We start from the raw sequence: 27,071 nt of genomic DNA on the forward strand, positions 1-27,071 counted from the left end.
ACTTATCAGCCCTAAAGGAGGCTACTGCCTTAGCCTCCTAATTGGTCCTTCTTAAGTCCTTCTTAAGTCTAACAATCATATCTTCCCCTAACCCTCCACGTTTCTTATACTTTAGCCTCATGAAGGCACCTGATGGTCCTCAAGTACGCCTCACTGCTTTTCTTTACCCATTCTATCTACATGAAATGCCCATCTTTTTCCATCCATTGACCATTAGATGCCCACACACATAAGAAGACTCAGCTGAAAGTTCGGCTCCTACGCGAAGTCTTGCTAACCCCTGGTATCTTAGATTGGGTTTCTGAGAAATACAGCCTGAGGCAAGAATTCAGGAATACTTGATTTATGGTGGAGATGCTCTTAGGAAGAACCTGAAAGTGGGTGAGGCAAGCAGGCAGAGAAAAAGCAAGGTTGTCATCTTAGGAAAAATCTGGCTTTGGTCTGACCCACTGGTGGTGGGATGGGTGCCTCTAGAGCATCAGCCACACCACAAAGTTTTCCCTCCAAAAGATAAGGGGCTGAGTCTTTTGTACTCCCGTATTGATTAGTCATTGACTATAGGCTCTTGAGAGTTGGTGAATGTTACCAGCCGTGTGGCTCCCATCAATAGAGGACAGTTTTCTTGAGAAAGGGGCTATATTTCCAGGACATCACACCCCAGCCAGGGAGCTCTTAGCAGCCAACACTCACAGTACCTGAGACCCAGTAAATGTGGTAGGTAGGGGCCCCAATAGCATCTAAAACATCAACTAAATTAGAATTTTTTTCACCCCTCTGCTGTGCTTATACCTTATATGATTGTTTGTTTGTCTCAGATAGCAACTTTCCCATGCTTCCTGAATCTTTGGAAAATTAGAAATATTGAAAGGCACCCAGAGAAGTTTATTCTGATGTTAATATGGCATCCAATGGTTTCAACACTAAAATTGTAGCTCATCTTAAAAAAACCTGCCTTTGATTATTTCAGTTTGTAATGTGAATATGAATAAAAGCCAAGATTTTAAGGTTTATGACAGATGGGCTAAGGATATGAACAAGCAATTCACAAAAAGTAATAGAGCATATAAGCACATGAAAAAATCGTCAGCTTCATGAGTAATCATAGTAATACAATAAAAAATAAGATACTGTATAACACTCATGAGACTGTCAACTAGTACATAGGATCCTAATACCTACTGTTGGTGTGGATGTGGATAAATAGACACTCTCATGCATTACTTATGGGAGGATAAATTGGTACAGTCTATTTTGGAGGGGATGTCAACTTAGCAATGTATATCCAAGTGCATACTCTTTCATATCGTGATTTCACATTTTGGACTTCAACCTAAAGAAATAATTGAAAGAGACCCAAAGAAAAGTTTTTAATGACAAATAAAGACTAAGATCTTCATTTCAGCAGCACTCATAATAGAGAAAACTTGCAAACAATATGTATAAAAATCAGTGATTGATTAAATAATTTTGATATACTTAAATACTAGAATCTATTTAGCCTTTGAAATGACGAAATTGTGTTTATTTACTTAGAAAGATACTCATAATACATTGTTTAAAAAGCAGATTATTAATAATAGATAATTGCCCTCTATCATCTAGAAGGGACTTCCTGGTACTGTATCAGGACAGCAACTGGAGAGAAAAGAAGAACATGAATATATTCCTATGTTACATTTGACAATTATTTAGCCTCTCTGAGAATGAAACTTTTTTGTGTGTGTGAGGAAGATTGGCCCTGAGCTAACATCTGTTGCCAATCCTCCTCTTTTTGCTTGAAGAAGATTGTCCTTGAGTTTATCCCTACCAGTCTTCCTCTGTCTTGTATGTGGTACGCCGCCACAGCATGACTTGATGAACAGTGCATAGGTCTGCGCCTGGGATCTGAATGCACAAACCGTCGGCCGCCAAAGTGGAGTGCATGAACTTAACCACTATGCCACCAGGCTAGCCCCTAGAGAATCAATTTTATCAACTGTGAAACTGAAATAAGAGTATCTACTTTGCAGAGATGTGAGAATTGGAGAAAACGTATTTAAAATGCCTAGCATAATGCCTGTTGCTTACTTAGCAAACTTTCAGTAAATGCTAATGGCCATCACCAGCATTACCACCACTACCACCAACTCTATCAATCAAGGGGGAGGCACATCTATTATTGAATGGGTAGAGCTATTTCCAGGTGATTGTAGAATGGGGGCTATTTGACACACACACATTTTTACACATTGGAAATCAGGCTAAATCAGAGACTCATGGGTTGTTCCTGCCAGAAGAGATCTTTAAAATCATCTTAACTAACCCTCTCAAATTATGAATGAGACTCAAAAAGTTTAGGTAATTTCTGCAAGATCCCTCAGTGTCAGAGGCAGGGACAAACTTGGACCTCCAGATTTCCAGCTACATTCTCTCTACTATGAACATGAGTGCCTCAAAAAGGAAAAGAAGCGCCCAAGGATACACACTTGAGAGGCACTCAGGGCACAGGGACCCTTTCATTGTCCAATCCCTGAACTTTCTTGTCCTATGCACAATTTAATATCTATTGTTTTCATTTGCCCAGGATACCCCCCCATGTCTTCTCTTTGTTCTTTGGTGAATTCCTCCATTCTCTGTGATCCTGGAGGGGCTTCAATAATAGTATTCTGCACCTCCTGGCCACAAAGTATTGGAGCTATACTAAGTCTGGCCATTCATAGCATCCCACCTCCCTTGCTGCAGCTCTAAGTCACATGAACCAAGTGGGGTCATTAAGAATTCTTCCTTGAGTTTTTAATCTATGGAGAGGAGAAAGAAGCTCTAGTTTTCCTTTGAGAATGCTAAGTTGGAATGCCATATGTCTGAATTTGCCTGTGGCTATGTTCTCCTATCAGTCTTCCAAAAGGAGAAGGTCCAGATATGGTAGAACAGAATGAACGAGTGACACAGAGAAGCAGGTCCAAGAAATGGTGACTGGAAGTCTAGATGATATCACATGGGTTGATGGCATCCCTAAGTCTAGTTACACTGAGTTCCTTTCCCAGTTTTGTGGACCAAGTTGTCTCTCTCTTTCTCTTGCTCTCTAGCTTTCTCTCTCTGTGATCAAATTACTTTCAGTTGAAGTTTTACCATTTGAAACCAACAGTTCTGTTCAATATAGCACATTGCTTACTCTGGTCTTCAATATCTGCCATCTATATTTCCAGGACATCACACCCAGTCCCTTCTGTGTCCTTAGTTATTAGCTGGGATGGGGGAGGCATCCTGAATCCCTGGATTTACTCCTGGCTTTGTCTTTTAGCCGCTCATGATGTGATGAGATGAGCTGTTTGGAGGCAAGATTGAAAATTGATCAGAGGAGCTGTCTCTGATTTTCATCTTTTCTTCTTGAACATTTCCTACAGGGGTAGGGATTTTAGAGATGAAGTAAAGTAGTCTCATCATTTTACTGATGAGAAATCAATGGGTTAGAGGCATTTATTAAGGTTAAAGGTAGAGCTTGACTCAAATGTCATCATATTTCTGGTCCAGGGATCTTTCCACCACTGCAGCCTGTTCCCTCCAACCTCACTGGAGTAATTTCTCTTTCCTGGAATCTTGTGAAAGATCACTGCCTCCTTGGTTCTAGTGAATGAGAGGAGAGTTCAGATCATGTTCAGAAAATGGACCAATCCCTCTACAGCCATATATTTAACCTAATTACACAAACTCTAAATTCTATAAAACTAACCTGAATGAGTGTGGGGTCTTACAAAGTGCATATTACTTTCCTTTGTCAGTTTACCTAAAAATACTCAAAGAATAGAATATTCTGTATCTTTTTATGATTCTAAGAGTAAGAATTTACCAAAAACTAACCATCTCCCTCAACTCTGAATGGCTGTTACTTCCTGAATGTTTCTGATTTTGTTTCCAATGTAAACAGTATTATAATTAATATTTTTCCCCTGCAAAGGGCCTTCTTGTCCTCAATAACCCATAAGACAGATTATAGACTTGAAAAATGTGTTATTAAAACAACAAAGTTTATTTGTTAACAACATTAGAAGATTTCAAATCCACCACAAAATCTTTGTTAGGAACCAAATGGGGATGGGCGCTGTAGCAAACATTGTATGAATAGCTGTCCTGGTGGAGGTACATCAACAGCAGATTGATTTCCTCCCTGGAGCTGAGGAGCAGTGTACAAGGTTGTTTATCCTTCCCTCTCGTCCTTGAAAATAAATGGTCCTCTTGTTCACATTTTTATGTGCTGACTTCCCACATCACCTACCCGTCTAATCTCCTTTTTATAGCACCCTTTCGATTCCTCGCTTCCTGAAGGACAGGTCCAATGGAAGCACTTTGGTGAGGAGGTCAAGGTAGGAACTTAATCATCTTTTTTTGTTAGAGTGTCCATGTGGACAGGGAATCCGTGTGAATTATAGGGAAATTTCTGAGGGAGGGAGCCGACAGCAAAATAATACTGTGATTCTTTCTAATGAAAGCCTTTATTTCTTAATCCCTAGAAAAGGCAAAGATAATCTTAGATGTTTAGTTGCAAACAATTTAAACAATTGGCTTTCTATATTTTTGGAAGATGCAGCTTTATACGCTGGGAAGAATACTGACTCGGGAATATGGAAATCTAGTCTGTTTGCAGATGCATACTAGCTGTAAGACATAAGACACACCAATACCACAGGCCTTTAGATTAGATTACCTCAAAGTTCCCTTATAGCTATAACGTCCCATGACTTTTCTAATAATGATTTGGAACTAAGGAGCCCAGGCAAAGGCATGACTCTGGATGTTCATACAATACAGACCGAGTGGGCTCAGTCATCTTTCCTTGTCGCTGGCTCATTTACACCTCCTCCGTCTAGTCCTGTTTAAATGGACAAGGGCTCCACACAACCCTGTAAGTACTTGCAAAACAATTTACATATACTATTTAGTGACAGCTCTATTATTGCGGTCTTTAATTGGAAAGATTATTTCTTTTAGAGTCATTCTTTTTGACCTCAAACAGAGGCATTTTTCAGGTTCTATTCCCTGAAATGCTATTAATAAATGTTCCTTATTAAAAAACTTTCTGTAATGAAGTAGATTTAACAAACACTATGTCATACACTCCCCTAGCAATTCACTTTGCTCCTTGGGTAATAAAAGTTCATTGAAGTCCTGCTGTAGAGATCCCTGTTTAATTTTGTTTAACACAGCATGGTAGGCAGCGTAATTGTCTCCAAGAATGTCCATGTTCTAATCCCAGAACGTGTGAGTATGTTATATCACATGGCAAGGGGGAATGAAGGCTGCTAATCAGTGGACCTTGAGATGAGAAGATTGTCCTGGACTACCTGCGTGGGGCCAATGCAATCACAGGAGTCTTTCAAAGTGGAAGAAGGAAGCAGAGGAATCACTTTCAGAGTCACACAGGGAAAAACTTGACTGGCCACTACTGGCTTTGAAGATGGAAGGGTAGCTTCTAGACACTGGAAAAGGCAAGAAAGTGGGGCTGGCCCCGTGGCCAAGTGGTTAAATTCGTGCACTTCGTTGCAGGCGGCCCAGTGTTTCGTTGGTTCGAATCCTGGGCGCGGACATGGCACTGCTCATCAAACCACGCTGAGGCAGCGTCCCACATGCCACAACTAGAAGGACCCACAACGAAGAATATACAACTATGTACCGGGGGACTTTGGGGAGAAAAAGTAAAAAAAATAAAAAAAATCTTAAAAAAAAAAAAAGGCGAGAAAATGATTCTTCCCTATATTCTCCAAAAAGAATGCAGCCCTACTCTCACCTTGATTTTAACCCAGAGAAACCCATTTTGGACTTCTGGCCACCAAAACTGTATAATAAATATGCGTTGTTTTAAGCCACTAAGTTTATAGTAAATTGTTACAACAACCATGAGACACTAATACCCACAGTGTTTTCCCATGTTATATGATTATAGAGTACTTACTAATATCTTCTGGATCTTGTGTCCTGTTGGGGAACAAAATTTGGGAGGAATTCTGGTCTCAGCTCTTCTTCCTTCTCTAGATTATCACTATCCTATATAACTTTCTGCAATGATGGAAGTGTGTTATATCTGTGCTGTCCAATATGGAAACCACTAGACACAGGGTAGCTATTGAACACTTGAATTGTGGCTGATGCAACTGAGGAGCTGAAACTTAAATTTTATTTTATTTTAATTAATTTAAATTAAAATAGCCACATGTGGCTAGTGGCTACCATATTGGACAACATAACTTTAGATCAAAGTTTTCAAATTCATTTGCCTACAGGGGCCAGACAGGACTATACATAGTTTGAGAAGCAGATCAACAAGATAGCAGTGGAAGGATTATGGTGAATGGCACTGACTCTTGAGCTTCCGTGTTCCGGAGATTGATGAGCAAGAGTGGAGAATGGGAGAGAGGTGTTCCTCAGAGGGTATGCCTCTGCTACAAGGGCAGAGCTACTCGGCTCCAGCTAGTTATTGCAGTGAGGAAACAGAGACTTATCAGAGCTAATTTTTCAAGAGAAGCTAGAAATTTGAGGTTTCTATCTCAAATACTCTGATTTTTCAGTTTCAGTTAAAAGCAAGCAGGGGCACATCAGCCTGTAGACTTCCAGTTTAGAAGCCTGGAACAAGAAGGAGGCAGAAACTTTTCCTTTATTTTAAGTCTGAGGCCCTCCCCTAAGGAAGAGGTGCATATCAGCATTCAAGGCAGGCAGAGCTGTTGAGTACAATTGTATAGACTGGGCACTGCGTGAGTCATCACTTACATTGAACACAAAGCATGTATATATTTATTCAAATGAATTTTTGGCAGACAGCAGTCTTTTGTTCTAAGAAAGCTAACACATTATGATAAGTTTCCAAGCATGGATGTAAATTCACATGAAGAAATGAAGTTTTTAGTCTTTTACATTGCTGTATGAGCTAGTGGCAACTCTGACAAGGAGAAGCGTGAGTTGAAAGGAGAATATCTAGGAAAGCTGCAAATCAGATAAAATTCAGCTTTATGAACCCATTGTTTGTAAACTCTGAACTATTTTTTTCTTACATGTTTATTAAAAGAAAAGATCTATATCTTTCCCAAAAGGGTGCTGGATCACTTACACTAGCTGCGTGTTCCTGCTGTGTTCTCAGAGAGCACTCCATTTTGTATATCACTGCTCTTCCTTGCAATGGCTTATTTAATTGATTTATGTCTACAGTCCCAGTGCCTGCTAATGCAGAAAGCTTGCACAGAATCTGCTCAGTGGATTCTGGTTGAAGGACTGTTCTTTCTTTCATATGTCCACTACAGGCATCCTTTCCTTTCTAGCTCTCTCTGTTGTTCTTTTCTCTCAACCCCTCGCTGTCTTTGCCTCTCTGTGTCCCTGTCTGCCTCTGACTCTCTCACTCTCTTTCTTTCCGGCTTCATCTTTCTATCTGTGCTCCTCACTCCTCTCTCACATGGTCTCTTTGTCACCTTCCGAACTGCTTCCATCTACCTCTTTTTCACTTTTCTTTTTCTTTCCTCTCTCACTTCTTACTCTGCTCACTATTTCTAGCTCTGTCTGTCTTTGACTGTCCGTTCCCCCCAAGTGGGGCTTTAGAATCCGCAAACTTGAGATAGCAAAACATGTGACACATCAACCTTCATTTTCCAGTTGTGTGTTTATCAGGCATTTTCAGGCTTTTCCTCTTTCCGAGGTGTGGATCCAGGTTGGAGAATGAGTGACAGTCACTTCCAAATATGAAAACTTTTCTCAAAAGCATCAAGGTAAGGCCACTTAAAATGTCACTGAGCTTCACCAGCAGGAGCCTCCCAGTGACAGCTTTCTTCTTCTTTCTCTCTCTTTTTTTTAATCTTAGAAAATAAGCTAGTAGCATCAAAGTGGAATTTCCTGCTGCAAATGAGAGTCACACAGCTGCTTATTTTAGTTTCCATGGAGTCCACTCTTGTTGGGTCAGAAGAAGCGTTCAGGGAGATGAGTCTGGCTCTCACATCACACCAGTTTGATCAAGGAAGACCACACGGACAAGGAGGTGTAAACGAAGAAAGGAAACTGGCTGTGCCTTGCTTTCTTTCAGTCTTGCTTTCAGATACTCGGCTATGAAGAAGCAGAGCTGCCATCCTGCCTAAGACAACTTGCTTTCTTTAACTTATTCTAGACTGGGTCACGTGGGCCACTCCCAGGCGTTCAAGTGAAAGGCTTACTCAGTTTCTCTTTGAGTTGTCTCAGAAATTTAGGATTTTTTCTAGAAGCAAATTTTCTTCACTTTCAATTGAGCACCCATCATTCTGGCATCAAATTTATACTTAGTGGATTCAGATGTATGACTGGCAGTGACAACAATAATTAGAAGATCCCAGAGTCCTCTTTCTCTGGTGAAGTAGGTGGAAGTCATCTAGTCGTAGCAACTGAACTTGGAAGAAAGTTTTTTTGGAGGAGGTTGGTACACCAAGGTCTTTTGCTTTTCCGTAAATTACAAAAGGAACCAGTTCGTGAGCCAACTATGGGACATCTAGTTCCAGTCATGATTGAGTTCAGCAAGAGGGTCTTTCTGTTGGCCACTTCCTCAACTCTGCCTCAATGATTTTCTTATAACTAGCCAAAAGGACATCTTTCCTTGGTTAATTAAAACTTATACCTTGGGGGCCAGCCCGGTGGCACAGCAGTTAAGTGTGCGTGTTCCGCTTTGGCAGCCCAGGGTTCACTGGTTTGGATCCCAGGTGCAGACATGGCACCTCTTGGCAAGCCATGCTGTGATGAGACGTCCCACATGTAAAGTAGAGGAAGATGGGCATGGATGTTAGCTCAGGGCCAGCCTTCCTCAGCAAAAAGAGGAGGATCAGCACAGATGTTAGCTCAGGGCTAATCTTTCTAAAAACAAAAACTAATACCTTGACCTACATTTGATTGAACAAAGCTGGCGGTTCGGGAGGTAAACACGTATGCTTTCCCTTGCTCTTTCTGCCTTGGCATCACTGGCCTTTCTCATTCCCTTGAATTCCCCACATTTCTTCTGGCCACTGCTGTTTATTTTCCATGGAGTGCTCCATCTTAGCCTCTTCAACAACTTCACTTCTGCTCATCCCTCAGTTCTCCTCAGGTATCACTTCGTCAGAGAAACCCTCAGTGACTTCTTGACTATTATAGCATTATAATAGCCTTCCAAATATAGGATTTCACATGATATATACTTCTCTTTCAGGTATTTCTCCTGGTTGTGATTTAATAATTATTTCTGTGATTATTTGATTAATGTCTGTCTACCCTACTAGACTATATTTTCCATAGATACAAGGGCTGGTTTTGGTTAATTTGCATCTGCAGGGTTTGGCACTGAGTTAAGCACATGGTGAACACTCCATAAGTATTTGTTGAGTGAATGAATGGATGACTGGAAAACAGGACTAAAGCCCTGTAATGTCATTACAATGAATCGTCTTAGCCAAGATCCTTGTTTGTTGTTATTTACTTACTGCAGGAACAACTTAGCAAGCAGGTACGAGCCAGTAGGGCCCAATACTCCAAGAGCCATTGGAGGTGACTATCTGAGAGGAAAAGAAAAAGAAAAAGGGAGAGGGTCAAAGAAAGAAACGACAGTGGCTCTGGTGAAGCCAATTGAATTTCTCTCCACTGATAGAATCAGTTATAGTAAACTGCCACTGGTTGAGAGCTTCTGAGTATCTGGAATTATGCACGTCCAATGAGGATTTTGAGAAGAAAGCACTTGTAGTAGTTGGGAGTGCAAACCTCCACAAGAGAGGTTCATAAAGGCCGTGAAAATGGATCAAGTGCCGTGTGAGGATGGATCAAGGTTCTCTAACCAATTAGAAGTTTTTCTGCGTTCTATATGCAAGGGCTAAAAAGTGCAGATGACATCTATTAGAGATTTCAAGGGGAGAATGATGCAAAATCACGATGAAATTGGACAATGTTCATAACAACAGCTTTGGGGTCCAGTATCCAGGGGCAGCAAGAGTCCAATAATTGTGGCCCCAACAGCTGCATTCCTGATCAGACTGTTCTTGTAATGAAGTATTTGACTAAAGAGTTTCCCTTGCTTCTTAACTATTTTCTGAGTCTGGTTTTTCCATCTTCCTGTGGACTGTGTGATCTTAATAACATTCCCAACAACTTTCCAATAAATTATTTTTCTACTTACCCAGAATCAATTCCTATTGTTTGCAAGTAAGAAATCTTGGACTGCCATAAGAAATGTGACAGAAAAAGCCAGGAAAAGGCTCTCTCTGGCGTACTTCCTGAACAAACACCAGTCAAACCAAACGCAGTGTCCTGCAATGGCCAGGAATGGGTAGCATGGATGCTCTTGGCAGATCACCAAAGCCTCCAAAGCAGAAATTCCAGAACAAGCCCCCTGTGGTGCAGGGTTTCCTCTTGGCGTGATAATTCTGATAAAGATAAGTCTTCATGAGACCTACTGATTGCTGGAGCCCAGAACTCCTGGTTCCCAGAGTTCAAAGGGGTAATCTAGTTCAGTAATTTTCAACGGGGGTTTCAAAGCAGTGGGTTCAACTGGTTTAAAATTTTGCCCCCCCATAAGACATTTGGCAATGTCTAAAGACATTTTTGCTGTCACAAGGGAGAGGGTTTCTACTGGCATCTGGTGAGTAGAGGCCGAGGATGCTGCAGAACATCCTCTGACGCACAGGAAAGCCCCTCACAACAATGAATTATCTAAGCCAAACATCAGTGTGTCACTATTGAGAAATTCTGATCTAAATTGTGTCCCTGAAACTCTCTTGCTTCTTAGGAAAGTTTTGTACTGCAAAGAAATCTTATACTGTAAAAATGTGAACTTTGTATCTTGAGACAGTCTGTAAAACAGCATTGTTCAGGAGAGTTGTGATTAGCACATGTGGCCGCTGAGCACTTGAATTATGACTGGTCTGAACTGAGATGTGCATGTGTGAAATACACACTGGGTTTCTTAGTATGAAAAAAATGTAAAATATCTCACAATACTTTTAAAACATTTACATGTTGAAATTATCATTTTGAAATATTGAATTAAATAAAATAGATTATTAAAATTAATTCCACCTGTTTTTTACTCTTTTTTTTCCTTGTGGTTACTAGAAAATTTAAAGTTGCCTATGTGGCTCACATTATGTTTCCATTGGACAGCTCTGGCCTAGAAAAGGAGGAGGTAGTGAGTTAGAGATTTTGTACATAAGATATTCTGCCCACATTGAAAAGAGCAAAAGCTAAAAGAAATAATCTTTCATTTGTCCTTTAATTCCTCTACCCGGTAGACATTTTTGAACACATGCTATGTCGTAATAACTGGGCATATTAAAGATAAATACCTCTGCCTTTGTGAAGAATTCATAGTCTATTGAAGAAGTCAGAGAGTTAATGAAAGGGATTGCAGAAAAATGTGTATGTTAGGGTGTATATATAGAAGAAAGGGTGATTAGCTAGCTAGATGAGTCAGAGAGCATGCCTGCAGAGAGGGGACGAAGTTTCACTGCGGTCTGCCCTTCCACACCTTTGAATATAACTAGTCATTCCCTCTTCTGGGACTTACCACCTGGAATGTGGTCTTCACCTCTCTCTGCCAACTAACACCCTCCCCGTCTTGAGCTGAATGACTGAACCCCACCTGGATCACTGTAGTCCAAAGTGATCCTTTGTGATTTTAAACTTCTAAAGTTCTTGGTTTGTTGATCTCAATAAGTACTTCAGAATATAGTTCTTGCCAGTGCTCTCCTGTTCTATTGTAAAGCATGTGAGTACTGAAAAAGAAGTACACAAATATGTTTGTTGAATGGAAGAATGATCGTTCTAAAAGGTCTCATTCAATTAAGTCCCACGTATAATTCTTCTTTGGATTTACAAGACAATGCAGTAACGCACAAGCTCTGTACAAATATCTTCACTAAATGATCCAGCTGTGTGCTTTCTCCCCTCTGGGCCGTCACACTTGATGATCCCTTTGCAATTTTCCACATTCCCCTTTGCATGGGTAACTCCTGTTTAGCCTTGAGGTCTCAGTTTCAATGCTACTTCCTCTGGTAAGCCGCCTCTGACAACTGCCGCCCTAAAAGATTATGTGCTTCTTCTCCCAAGGTGCTCTTTGTCTCCTGAGAGTATGCTTTTCACACTCTGCATTAATGCTGATTCCATGTCCCATCTTCTTCATTAGACCATGAGCACCAAATGGCAGTTTCTCTGTCTTATTTGCTCACTGTTGTGTTCTTAGTTTCCAGCCTCAAGTGAGACACAGAGTATGTCTTAGGTTAGTTTTCCCAGAAGCAGACACCAGGGAGAGGATTTGTGTGCTAACAATTTCATTAGACGGTGTTCCCAGAAGAGGGTGGGAGGAGCAGAACAGAGCAGGTGAAGAAGCTGAGCAAGGGCGTAATTTCGGGTGATGTCCCACCTGACCCGAAGATGAGATGAGGCTCATCCTGATCTGGAATCTAACGCCTCCTATTTTTCCAAGCTCAAGTCAAAGGAGCTAGCACTTCACTAGTCAATCATTGGAAATGAGCGCACTTTGCCCTTCTGGTTCTTTGCCCTTGCAGGAAACCAGGCAAAGTGACTCTTGTAGCCCAAGGAAGTTTTATGCAGAGGGTAGCAGAGGCAGGCCACTAAAAGCAACAGCACAGATGATGGAGAAGGGGTGCACAGAAACTGTAAAGGGAATCTGATGGGTGCAGATGGAGCGGAGACAATGTCTGCTACATGGCAAATGCTAAAACATTTGTTGGATGGATAATTAAAAAAATTCTCTTTCAGAGTGACTGACAACAGCATGATTAATCCAAACATTTATGTGAATATTTATGTGAAATGTAATTGATGAAAATGGCAAATATGGGATTGTGCCTCGGTAATTTTAAAACTGAAGAAATTTTTATTTCATTTTATATAGAATGAATGATCAGCAATTTATTGATCTACATAAATACAGTTTTAAGAAAAGTTTGGAGGAAACTATAAATTAGAAATCTACTTGGGCTGGCCCTGTGGCCGAGTGGTTAAGTTCATGTGCTCTGCTTCAGTGGCCCAGGGTTTCAGTGGTTTGGATCCTGGGCACAGACATGGCATGGCTCATCAGGCCATGCTGAGGTGGCATCCCACATGCCACAACTAGAAGGACCCACAACTAAAAATGCACAACTATGAACTGGGGGGCTTTGGGAGAAAAAGGAAAAATACAGTCTTAAAAAAAAATCTACTCTGTTTTTCAGGAGGAAGTCAGGATTTTGTCTACTTTCAACTGATTTCAAAGAAAGAAGGTACAGTGGCCATCTATAAAATTTCTCTTGATACTATAGTTGTAGAAATAATTTGTTTGCTGAACCACTACCTGAACCTATTAAAGTATTGCTTACAGATATGACCCTTGTATAAAATAAGTCAGTACGGCAATGCTCATAATTATGACAATTGTAAAAAAACGTAAGTAAATGATATGGCATCTTATTTTGATCTCAGGGCTGAACAGAAAAGCCTGCTGAATGAAATAGTTCATCAATATTTCTTAATCAGCATGGCCATCATACTGCTTCCTTTGAATTTATGTCATCTTCCTGCACCTGGTGGAGGGATCATTATGCATTATGAAAACAGTTCAGTCTCACTAGGATGGCTTCTGATGGAGGTTTACACTTCCAGAGTTTGTCTTTAAACCTGAGTGCATAACAAAATATAAATCATGTGGTGTTTCCTACACAAGAAAGAAAAAGCCATAAGGGAGTGATCAATGTAGTGGCGATTACAGAATGAGTGATTTCAGATCAAGTGCGTGATCCTTCCCGTAGCAGGAATCTTATTTTTAATAGTTTTCACAGATGTCAGCACTGTGCATGATTATTTACAGCTGTATTGACTGAAGCTCCTCATTTCATTGCTTTAACAAAGTAACCTCCTTTAGCAAAATAGAATTTAAAATTGGGGTAAATTAAAGGGAAAGTAATTCTATCTGGGAGGAAACACCAATGTCACCTCAGATTTTGTCTTTGCTTTTATGAATGAGAGCAAAATTGACTTCCTTGTTAATGAGTGAATAAACTGTTTTATCAGAAGAGTGTTGGAGAACATGTAATAATAAATATATCCCTATTTTCTGGAATGTACCATTAATCTGGTTATGGAGGAACATAGCAAACGATAATGAAAAGGGAATACTTGCTTACTCCAGGTAAAATTAAAGTTATAGTTGTATGTGATAAAAACATTAAAATTTGTGTATTTAGAGCAAAAAAATTTATAGCAATTTAATTAAAGAAGTGCTTTAATTAAAAAGACAAGAAATTCTGAAAACACGTAATTGAAAGAAGAGCACATGTACAGAAAAAGAATCAATACATTTAAAAAATAACTTCAATCAATGAAACAAACTTTAGCTGAGTAATTCATCTTGAAAACAGCAGAGAGAGACATATTAAATATCAAAGAGCAGTTGAGAGCCTTGGAAAGTAAATTGAGAACTTTTAATATGCCTACTAAGATTTCTGGAGGGAGAGAATGAAGAGAATGTTGGAGAAATAAGATTTGAAACACAAGTTGCAGAATCTGAAACGGAGTACTCAGAATGGAAGGGTATTCTAAACACTGGCTAGGATAAAAAAAAAAAAAATGCACTCAATACTTGTTATTGGAACTGTAGAACATGAAAAATGAAAAAGAAATTCTTAAAAGCTACCATAGAGAAGGGACAGACTACGTAGAATGTCAATTAATGGGACAGCCAACTTCATATCATTAACAAGAGGTGCCAAAAAAAGTAGGTGAAGAATAGGATGATAGAAAAGGAAGATATCTTACAATGGGATACCTATTGACTCCTGTGGTGATAGCCTCAGTCTTTCTCAGTTTTATCTGTGAAAGTATAGACATAAGACCATTTGATCTCACATAGCACCATGTGCTTAATCATCCTGGTAGCCCTTTGTGACTCCAATTTCTGGGCTAGAGAATGCTAGTATTTGTCTATAGTCCTACTCAGAGATGAGCACTGTCAGTCTTCACTCCTCAGTGGAATCTGAAATAAAGACTAGAGAACTTGGTGGAAGACTCATATTCTTCTTTATGAGCCTTTCTTTTTCATCTTCCAGCTCTTCCCCTGGGATCTGCAATCAGGTTCCAAGGAAAGCTATGTAAATTAACCCCCCTAGAAGGGCATGGTCTTTGAACACCAAGTTAGATCTGATAAGTTCTGGTTCCTGTATGGGAATATGTAATGTATTAATAGTAGAAGTGAAAAGAGAACAATATTGGACATATCATCATCATAAATTACAGGAAGAAAATAAAAGTATATTATATTGTTAATATGAAAGAAAGATAAAGCATATCTGATTTTCTAGATGATCAATTAACTTGTAGCACCAGTGAGCAACCAGTCACCCAGCTCGCTGCGGTGGTACCATAGAGATATTTACACATATATATGACTTTTCTCACATCGTACTATTGAATATCATATGACTTAATTAAAAAAAAATTAATATTCTCTTTTCAAACTAGTAAATTTTTAATTCATTACATTTTACTGATTATAAAATTGACCAAGTTATGGCAGAAAATATGGATAGAACAGAAAAGTTAATAAAAATACTGCTTGAGACGACCACTACTAACATTGTGAAGTATTTTTCCTTTGTCTTTGATTTAAGAACTTGAAAAAATATTGGCTCTGCCTTTCTTGAAAACAAATTTAATCTTTTGTGGGTTTCTGTATTATTCTTGGAGTCCCTAGTGACAAGCACATGACAAGCAGTCAATGAATGAATGGTTGGATGCATAAATGAATAGAGTCATGAATAAATGAATAGATATGTGAATGAAATTCATCAGGGAGAAAACCATGTATTCAAATTCAGGACTCAATTACAGAGATCCTAGTGCACAAAAGATGAAAAGAGAATCAATTATGAAGGTGGGTTATGGGTGGAGTAATCTAAATTCCAAGAAATGGCAGTGCGTAGTTTACTCTGAAAATGACAGCCATCAATCCCGAATACAGAGTTCATGCTTTGGGGAAAAAATGGAGTGATTTTCAAATGAGTACTAATGGCATCTATGTCATCTTCAGACACCTCAGCCTGTGGAATTACAAATGACGTATGTCAGTAAATGTAGCTATAATTAGGGACTTTCCTGTTCTGTGCTACTATTATTCATGTTACATTATAAAATGACACCATTACACATAATATAAGGGACACTTGAGTTGAGCTGGGCTTCTCAGTTCTTTTTCCCCTAGCATCATTGAAAAATAAATGACATATAATACTGTGTAAGTTTAAGATGTACAAAGTAATGATATGAAATATATCACAAAATGATTACCACAATAAGTCTAATGAATATACTTGTCACCTCACATATTTACATTTGTGCGTGTGTGTGGTGAGAACTTTTAAGATTTACTCCCTTAGCACTTTCAAGTATTCAGTGCTGTATTGCTAACTATAGTCACCATGCTGTACATTATATCTTCAGAACTTATTCATCTCATACCTGGAAGTTTTTACCCTTTGACCATCTTCATTCATTTCTACTCCAACCTTACCTCTCAACCCTGGCAAACACTGACCTACTCTCTGTTTCTATGAATTTTGTTCTTTAAATCTCATTCATATAAGTGAGATGATGCAGTACTTGTCTTTCTCTGTCTTACTTACTTCACTTAGCATAATGCCCTCAAGGTCCATCTATGTTGTTGCAAATGGCAGGATTTCCTTCTTTTTTATGGCTGAATACTATTCCATTGTACACATGAAGCACATCTTTATCCACTTATCCATTGATGAACATTTAGGTTGTTTCCATGTCTTAGCTATTGTAAATAATGCTGCAATGAACACACGGATGCAGATGTCTTTTTGAGATGATGATTTCATTTGCTTCGGATACATACTCAGAAGTGGGATAGCTGGATCGTATAGTATTTCTATTTTTAATTTTTTGAGAAACCTCCATAATGTTTTCCATAGTGGCTGTACCAATTTACATTCCCACTCACAGTGCACAAATGTTCACTTTTCTATACATCCTTGCCAGCACTTGTGATCTTTTGTCTTTTTGATAATAACTATTCTAACATATGTGAGGTGATATATCATTGTGGTTTTGAGTTGCATTTCCCTGATGATTAATGATGTTGAGCACATTTTCACGTACATGTTGGCTGTTTGAATATTTTCTTTGTAATAATGTCTATTCAGGTTTTTTGCCCATATTTTTAAATGGATTATTTTGCTTTTTTGTTATTGAGTTGCATAAGTTCCTTTTATAATATGGTTATTAACCCCTTATCAGATATGGGCTTTGCAAATATTTTCTCCCATTGCATAGATTACCTTTTCATTTTGTTGATTGTTTCTTTTGCTGTGCAGAAGCTTTTTAGTTTGATCCAGTCCCTCTTGTGTATTTTTGCTTTCGTACCTGTGCTTTTGGTGTCATATCCAAAAAATCATTGCAAAGACCAACGTCAAGGAGATTTTCCCCTCTGTCTTCTACCAGGAGTTTTGTTTTGTTTTTGTTTCTTGTTTTGGCGAGGAAGGTTGGCCCTGAGCCAATATTTGTGCCAATCTTCCTCTATTTTGTATGTGGGACGCCACCACACTATGGCTTGATGAGCAGTCCATAGGTCTGTGCCCGGGATCCAAACCTGCGAACCCTGGGCCACCAATGTGGAGTGCACAAACTTAACCACTACACCACCAGGCCAGCCCCTCTACTAGGAGTTTTATAGTTTCACATCTTACATTAAGCATTGAATCTATTTTGAGTTATTTCTTGTGAGTGGAATAAGATAGGGCTCCAGTTTCATTCTTTTCCATGTGACTATCCAGTTTTCCCAGCACCGTTTATCGAATAGACTATCTTTTCTCCATTGTGTATTTTTGGCTTCTTCATCAAATATTAATTGACCATTTGCATGGGATTCTGTTCCATCGGTCTCTGTGTCTCTTTTTATGCCAAATACCATACTGTTTTGATTACTATAGCTTTATAATATAGCTTGAAATTGGGAAATGTGATGCCTCCAGCTTTGCTCTTCTTTCTCAGGATTACTTTGGCTATTCAGAGTAATTTGTGAATTTTTAAAAAATTTCTGTGAAAAATGACATTGGAACCTTGATAGGGATTGCACTGAATCTATAGACAGCTTTAGATAATATGGACATTTTAGCAATATTAACTCTTTTGATCCATGAACATGGCATATCTTTTCATTTGTTTGTGTCTTCTTCAGTTTCTTTCATCAATGTCTTGTATTTCTCAGTGTACATATCTCTTACTTCCTGGGTATTCTTAAGTATTCCTAAATATTTTATTGTTTTTGATGCTATTGTAAATTATATTATTTCTTTATTTCCTTTTCAGGTAATTTGTTCTTAGCGTATAGAAATGCAACTGATTTTTGTATGTTGATTTTTTTACCTGCAAACTTTACTGAATTCATTTGTTAGTTCTAAGAGCTTTTTGATGTAGTCTTTAGGATGTTCTATACATAAATCATGTCATTTGCAGACAGAGACAGTTTTACTTGTTCCTTTCTTATTTGGCTGCTTTTTATTTCTTTTTCTTGTCTGATTGCTCTGGCTAGGACTTCCAGTACTAGATTGAATAGGAGCGGTGAGAGTCGGCATGCTTGTCTTATCCCTGATCTTAGAGGAAGAGTTTTCAGCCTTTCCCCATTGAGTATGATGTTAGCCATGGGCTAGTTATATATGGCCTTGATTATGTTGAGATATGTTTCTTCTATACCCATTTCATGTTGAGAGATTTTATCGTGATGGATGTTGAATTTTGTTAAATGCTTTTTCTGCATCTATTGAGATGATCTTATAATTTTTGCCTTTAATTCCGGTAATGTGGTGTATAACATTTATGGATTTGCATATGTTGACCCATCCTTGTATCCCAGAAATAAATCCCACTTGATCGTACTATGTGATTCTTTTAACGTGCTGTTGAATTTGGTTTGCTAGTATTTTGTTGAGAATTTTTGCATCTGTATTTATCAGGGATATTGGCTGTAGTTTTCTTTCCTTTTGGTGTCCTTATGTGGCTTTGGTATCAGGGTAATGCTGGCCTCATAAAATGAGTTTGGGAATGTTCCTTGCTCTTCAATTTTTGGAAAAGTTTGAGAAGGATTGATGTTACTGTTTCTTTAGATGTTTGGAAGAATTCACGAGTAAAACCATCTAGTCCTAAAGTTTTCTTTGTTGGGAGGTTTTTGATTACCTGTTCAATCTCCTTACTTGTTATAGGTCTGTTCAGATTTTCTATTTCAGTCCTGATTTCTGACTTAGTCCTGGTGTGTTGTATGTTTCTGGAATTTATCCATTTCTTCTATATTGTCCAAATTGTTGGTATATAGTTCTTAATAGTGGTCTCTTATAATCCTTTGTATTTCTGTGGTATGAGTTATAATGTCTCCTCTTTCGTTTATAATTTATTGATTTGGGGTCTTTTCTCTCTCTTGTATTTTTGGTTAGTGTAGCTAAGGTGTTGTCAATTTTGTTTATTTTCTCAAATAGCCAATTCTTAGTTTTGTTAATCTTTTCTATTGCTTTCCTATTCCCTATTTTATTTATTCCTACTCTAATCTTTATTATTTCCTTCTTCCTGCTAACTTTGGGCTTAGCTTGTTATTTTTTCCCTAATTCCTTGAGATGTAAAGTTAGGTTATTTATTTGAGATCTTCCTTTTTTCTTGATGTATGCATTTATTGCTATACACTTTCCGCTTAGTACTGCTTTTGCTGAATCCCATAAATTTTGGTATGTTGTGTTTCCATGTTTGTTTGTCATTATATTTTTAAAAATTTTCTTATTGATTTCTTCTTTCATTCATTGGTTGTTCAGGAATGTATTGTTTAATTTCTTTAAATCCACGTATTTGTGAATTTTCCAACTCTACTCTTGTTATTGATCTAGTTTCATACCATTGTGGTCAGGAAAGATACTTTATATAATTTCTGTCTTCTTAAATATGTTGAGACTTGTCTTGTGGCCTTACATATAATCTACCTTTGCAAATGTTCTGTATGTGCTTGAGAAAAATGTGCATTCTGCTGCTGCTGGATAGAATGTTCTGTCTATGTCTCTTATTTGGCCTATAGTGTTGTTCAAATCCACTGTTTCCTTATTAATTCTCTTTCTGGATGATCTCTTTGTTGTTGAGAGTGTGGTATAAATTCCCTAGCTGGAATAGTATTGATGTTTATTTCTCCTTTCATTTCTGTTAGTATTTGCTTTATAAATTTATATGCTCCAATGTTGGGTATATAAATATTTACAATTGTTATTTCTTCTTGCTGGATTGACCTCTGTGTAATTGTACAACGGACTTCTTTGTTCCTTTTGACCCTTTTTAGCTTAAAGTCTGTTTTACATGATATAATTACTTCTGCTTATTTTTGATTACCATTTTCTTGAAGCATCTGTTTTGATTCCTTCCCTCTCAGTCTATGAATGTCCTTAAAGCTAAAGTGAGTCTCTTGTGGGCAGCATATTGTTGGATTTTGTTCTTTTTATCCATTCAGCAATTTAATGTCTTTTGATTGGATAATTAATCCATTTACATTTAAATTAATTACTGATAGGTAAGGACTTACTGTAGCCATTTTGTTAATTGTTTTCTGACTGTTTTGTAGATCCTTTGTTCTTTTCCTCTCTTGTTGTCTTCCTTTGTGATTTAATGACTTCTTGTAGTGATATGCTTTGACTCCTTTATCATAATTTTTGAGTATATACTACAGCTTTGTCTTTACTCATTATCATAAGGCTTACAGAAAATAGCTTACATATAAATATCATATTTAAAATCATATAATATCATAAATATCATAAGGGCATAGAACACTACTGTAAAATCTTAGCAAATGTGATTGAATAAATGAGTATCTCTAGTGTCATGCCATAGCTCTCTGTCCTCCTCCTGTTTTTATTGATATAAGAAAGAAAATTAGATGAAGACCTCTACATCAATATTACTGATGATATAAATTGCATGTATGTAATATCAGTGTTGAATAAATAAAAATTGAAATTGATCATGAGAAGTTGTTCTGTGAACCAAAGTGATCCATATGAAATTTAATTTTAAAATCCTGCCCTTAGAAGAAAATATCAACAGTACAATCCATAAGTGGTCTGGGGTAGACTAGATGACAATTCATGTGAAAAACTTATGGGTTTCCAAGCCATTTGGTCACCACAAGCTAGTATTATGCTTTGACTGCTGCAAAAGCTAATATGGTCTTAGTAAGCAGAAATAATATGTTACATTAGGAAGTATGTCTAAGACTCTTTGTCTCAATCTAAATGGAAACGTCTGAATTGCTAATGATGTCCAGTCTGAAATGCAATAATGCCTTCTGAGGCAGTGAACTATCTGCCACTGATAGGATTTAAGGCAAGTCTGAAAGTTCATTTAAGAAGGATGAAATTCATATAAGAGGAAGGTTAAAGTACATGACCTGAAATATTATTTCAATTCTAAGGTTCTAAGATTTAAGTGGCAACTCCTTGAGCTTCAGTTTATTTAACCTGTAAAATGAGAAGGTTTTCAGAACAATAAAGGTTTATCTACATAAGATTTTGTGCAAAAATAATGGACATGTTTAGGCAAGTTAAAAATGATAGAGCCAAATTCATGGTTTATCCCAATTAAAGATTTTCTAAATTAGGAATCATTTTAATTTGTGTTCTCATACAATTATTTTACAGTATATAGAACTTTATCCAGAGTGACATGGAATTTGACAGTAACACTAATGGGCTAAAATGTTTTAGGTAAAGTAATGACTCACTAGGTTGTTTCATTTTAAAAAATGAACTAAGTTTTTATTGCTTGTTTTTTCTCTAATTTGAGAATATTTGGGTTTCCATCAGGCAATTAGGGACCCAAATTTTCCAGTTCTTAGCTAGATCCTGAAAGGAAATCTGAAACAAAGGCATTAGGCCCCATTAAAGGGCTTTTTCAGACTGGTCCCATTTAATAGGCCTGGAATTCTCTAGAAGTGCAGTTTTCAAAATATGGTCCATGGGCCCTTGGGGTACCAGAGATCCTTTCAGGAAGTCTATGAGGTTAAACTATTTTTGTAATAAGGTCGTATTTGCCTTTTGCGTTGTGTCGACATTCATGCTGATGGTGCAAAAGCTGTGGTGTGTAAACTGCAGGTGCCTAAGTATGAATCAAAGCAGTCATTGTGTTCTTCATTGCTACACACTCACAAATGCCAGTTGCACTTAAGAATGTCCTTTACACATCAGTAAAATGGTTAATCTTATTAAATTATTCTAGAGTACACTTTTCACATATTCAGAATGACATAATGGGAAGTATGCATACAGCACTTGTGTGCTTTGAGTTCAAAGGTATTTTCATGGAACTTGGAAGTTCTGTTTTTACTTGAAAGATCTATTGATAGGCAAACTGTGGTTATTTAGGCTTGGGTATTTAGCAAATGTTTTCTCAAAAATAAATGAAGCTGTAGCTCAAGTTTTCAAGTGAAAAATTAAAATTTTAGAAAACTTGCATCTGATACATGATCTTGACCTTTTCTCAAAGACTTTTCTGATGAGATCAGTGTCATCAGTGAGAACAAATGAGATTTTTAATAATATTAATAAATATTATTTTTTGATGTTGTGTAATAAAAATGTGTCCACATTTTAAATATCTGGATAACTCAGTGAACCAGTATTTTTCAAATGATCATCTCATGCTGTTACAAAATCATTTATGTTTAAAAGATCCATTCAGAGAGCAAGAAAGACCAATGGATATCAATATAACAGAGTATGCAAAGTTCACTGAGACTGTTTCAGATTCCTTACTGCCACTTACCTTTAGAAACTACCACTTGTTGAGTTTTGACATAGCATCAAAGAAAAGAATCATGAATATATGAAAAGGCTATTAAAATACTCTTCTCTTTACAACTACAAATTTGTGTGTGGTCTGGTTTTCTTCATACACGTCAATCCAAAAAATTACAAAGCATTTGACTGAATGCAGACACAGGTCTGAAAATCCAGCTGTCTATTATTAAGCTGAACATTAGACAGATTTCCAAAAATGTAAACAATGCTACTCTTCATTTTTTTGTTTGTTTTTGGAAATACAGTTATTTTTAATAAAATCTATTATTTATGCCAACATGTAATAAATTCATTTTAAAATAAATTAATAAATATTTCAAATATTTCTCAGTTTTAGTTTATAATATTGTGAATATTGATAGCTGTAACCACATAAACAAAAGTTTTTGAATTTCCTTGATAATCTTAAGTGTAAAAAAGTTAAGAATATGCTGGGACTGCAAAATGACAATTCTATCAGGACCTTCCTTTTAGAACTGACTCCTATTCCCCCTGACACAGCCTTTTCTTGACTTTGTTCCTGGTCTTAAAATAAGCAGCTCAAGTTGAGGTCTTGATCACTGTTAAGGCTTCACTAAGTTTTCTCCAAATCCGTGAACTGCACTGCCATGAGTAAATCCCCTCTGGGACATTACAGCTTGTGTGACTGAGAGTCCTTTCAGCCCCCTTGGACATGTGGAACAGTTCACTTCAGTGGCTGCATTTCCATGTGGTGTGAAATGATCGCTACCTCGGACCCCTGCTGTGGGAGCCATTACCAACCTGGAAATGGAAAACAAAGCCAAAACTAGGGTACAACTGTGTCTTACCAGGGAAAAAACTGTATAAAAACTCAAATTTGAACTATTAAGGGATGGCTGTCTTTAGAAAGACTCAAATTTAAAATGAATGCATATAGATTTCCTTTAATACATAGTTTTTGCTTGGCAGATAAATGTTTGCTTACTGCTTAATCACGAAGTAGAGAATCTTAACTCCAATGAATAAAAGTCATAGTCAATTAATGAGCCATTAGAAATGATTTCATGTTTCTAAAATTATAATGTAAGTCAAGGGGGTAATATTATTTGATTTACAATATCTTGATTGACAGGCAAATTTCTTTGGAAATCTCTTTACTAAGCAAAGTGATCTACATGTAAAAGTAAAATACAAACTCTACACAATGTCTTTACCAATTGACAACGATTTTTAAATGAGGCTGCTCAGAATGGCTTTTCTGGCAATGGAAACAATTTCCCACATACTGGAGATTTCATTAAACTGCAAATTATGGAGGAAATGTAATATCTTTTTCTTGAGAAATTATTTGAATACAAATACTATTAATGCTAATGACTGGCTAATAGTCAAAGTAATGAACCAAGTTGTGGCAAAGGTCTATACTTATGGTTAACATTCTATCAAATTTATTTTTAATTAATTCAGGTACTGCATCCTGAGACTTCTTTATAAGTTATAAGCTCCAATTTTCAATTAAGGAGCTGTTCTTGTACAGCCACAAAATGAAAAACAGTAGGTATCCTTGTCTGCATGCTTGCTATTTATGCAAGGTACTACTCTAAGAACTTTATAGATGCTGTTTTATTTCATTCTCTCAGTGAGCACTATAAAGTTTATACTATTGTTATCTCCTCTTTAGAGGTAAAGAAGCAGGTTCTTAAAGACCCAGAAGCACAAAGCCAATAACTTACAAAGTCATGATTAGAACTCAAGCAGTCTAACTACAGAATCAGTACTTTAATCTTTATTTAGTAAATTGCCTATGTGGCAGGATATCAAAAACCTCTCAACAAAGTAAAACTTAGGATCAGATGGTTTTACTGGCAATTTCTACCAAACATTTAAAGAAGAATTAATGCCAATCCTCTTCAACTCTTCCAAAAAGACTGAAGACGGAGGAACACTCTCAAACTCATTTTATGAGGCCAGCATAACTCTGATACCAAAGCCAGATGAGGACACTACAAGAAAAGAAAACTACAAGTCAATATACCCAATGAATATAGATTCAAAAATTCACAACAAAATACTACAAACTGAATTCAACAGCATATTAAAAGGTTCATACACCATGATCAAGTGGGATTCACCTTTGGGATGCAAGGATGGATCAATGTATGCAAACCAAGAAATGTTGCACATTAATAGAATGAAAAACAAAAATCATATGACCATCTCAATAGATGCAAAAAAAAAAAGCATTTGACAAATTCAACATCTTTTCATGGTAAAAACACTCAATAAATTGTGCATAGAAAAAACATACCTCAACATAATAAAGGCCATCTGTGACAAGCCCACATCTAACATCATACTCAGTGGTGAAAGATAGAAAGCTTCCCCTCTAAGATGAGGAATAAACCAAGGATGCCTACTCTCATCACTCTTATTCAGTAAAGTACTGAAAGTCCTAAGCAGAGCAATCAGGCAAGTAAAAGAAATAAAAGTCGCCTAATTCAGAAAAAGAGAAGTATAATTTCTCTGTTTCTGATGATATGATCTTATATGTGTAAAATCCTAAATACTCCACCAGAAAACTGTTAGAACTAATGAATAAATTTAGTAAGTTGCAGGACACAAAATCAACAAGCAAAAATCAGTTGCATTTCTATACACTAACAACAAACTATCCAAAAAAGAATCAAAGAAAACAATCACATTTACAATAACATCAGAAACAATAAAATACTTAGGAATACCCAGAGAGTGAAAGATCTGTATACTGAGAACCATGAGACATTGATGAAAGAAATTGAAGAAGATAGAAATTAATGGAAGACATCCTATGTTCACGGATCAGAAAAAATAATATTATTAAAATGTCCATACTGCGGGGCTGGCCCCGTGGCCGAGTGGTTAAGTTCGCGCGCTCCGCTGCAGGCGGCCCAGTGTTTCGTTGGTTCGAATCCTGGGCACGGACATGACACTGCTCATCAAACCACGCTGAGGCAGCGTCCCACATGCCACAACTAGAAGGACACACAACAAAGAATATACAGCTATGTACTGGGGGGCTTTGGGGAGAAAAAGGAAAAAAAAAAAAGCATTAGTTAAAATGTCCATACTGCCAAAAGTGATCTACAGATTGAATGGAATCCCTGTGAAAATCCCAATGACATTTTTCACAGAAATAGAAAAAACAATCCTAAAATTTTTATGGAAGCACAAAAGACCCTATATAGCTAAAGTGTTCCCGAGAAAAAAGAACAAAGCTGGAGGCATCACACCTTCTGATTTCAAGCCATATCACAAAGTTATAGCAATCAAAACAGTATGTTACTGGCATAAGAACAGACACATAGACTGATGGAAACGAGTTGAGAGGCAGAAATAAACCCATACATACATGGTCAACTTATACTGATAAGGAAACCAAGGATACTCAATGGGGAAAGGATAGTCTCTTTAACAAATGGCGTTTTAAAAAACTGCATATTCACATGCAAAAACCCGAAATTGGACCCCTATCTTACACCACTCACAAAAATTAACTTAAAATGTATTAGAGACTTAAATGGAAGACCTGAAAATATAAAACTCCTAGAAGGAAATGTAGGGAAAAAGCTCCTTACGTTGGTCTTGGCAATGATTTTTTGGAGACGACACCAGATGCACAAACAATTAGGCAAAAATCAACAAGTGGGACTACATCAAACTAAAAAGCTTCTGCACAGCAAAGGAAACAATTGACAAATGAAAAGACGACCTATGAAAGCATATATCTGATAAGGGGTTAATATCCAAAATATACAGGAACTCATACAACTTAATAATGAACAAACAAACCATCTGATTTAAATAATGGACAGAGGACTTAAATAGATATTTGGCTAAAAAAGTCATACAAGTGAACAGGTATACAACAAGATGCTCAATCACTAATCATCAGGGACATGAAACTCAAAACCACAATGAGATGTTACGTCCCTCCTCTTAGAATGGCTATCATCAAAAAGATAAGAAAAAGCAAGTGCTGGGGAGGATATGTAGAAAAGGAAACACCTGTGCGCTGTGACTAGGAATGTAAGTTGGTATAGCCCCTATGGAAAATGGTAAGGAAATTTCTCAAGAAGTTAAAAGAACTACCATATGATCAAGCAATCCCACTTCTGGGAATCCGAAAGAAATGAAATCACTGCCTCAAAGAGGTATCTGTACCCCTATGTTCATTATAGAATTGTTCACAGTAGCCAAGACATGGAAACAATCTAAGTATTCATCGATGGATGAAGGGGT

Source organism: Equus przewalskii, chromosome 15 (genome assembly GCF_037783145.1).
Source record: "Equus przewalskii isolate Varuska chromosome 15, EquPr2, whole genome shotgun sequence".
NCBI lineage: Eukaryota > Metazoa > Chordata > Mammalia > Perissodactyla > Equidae > Equus > Equus przewalskii.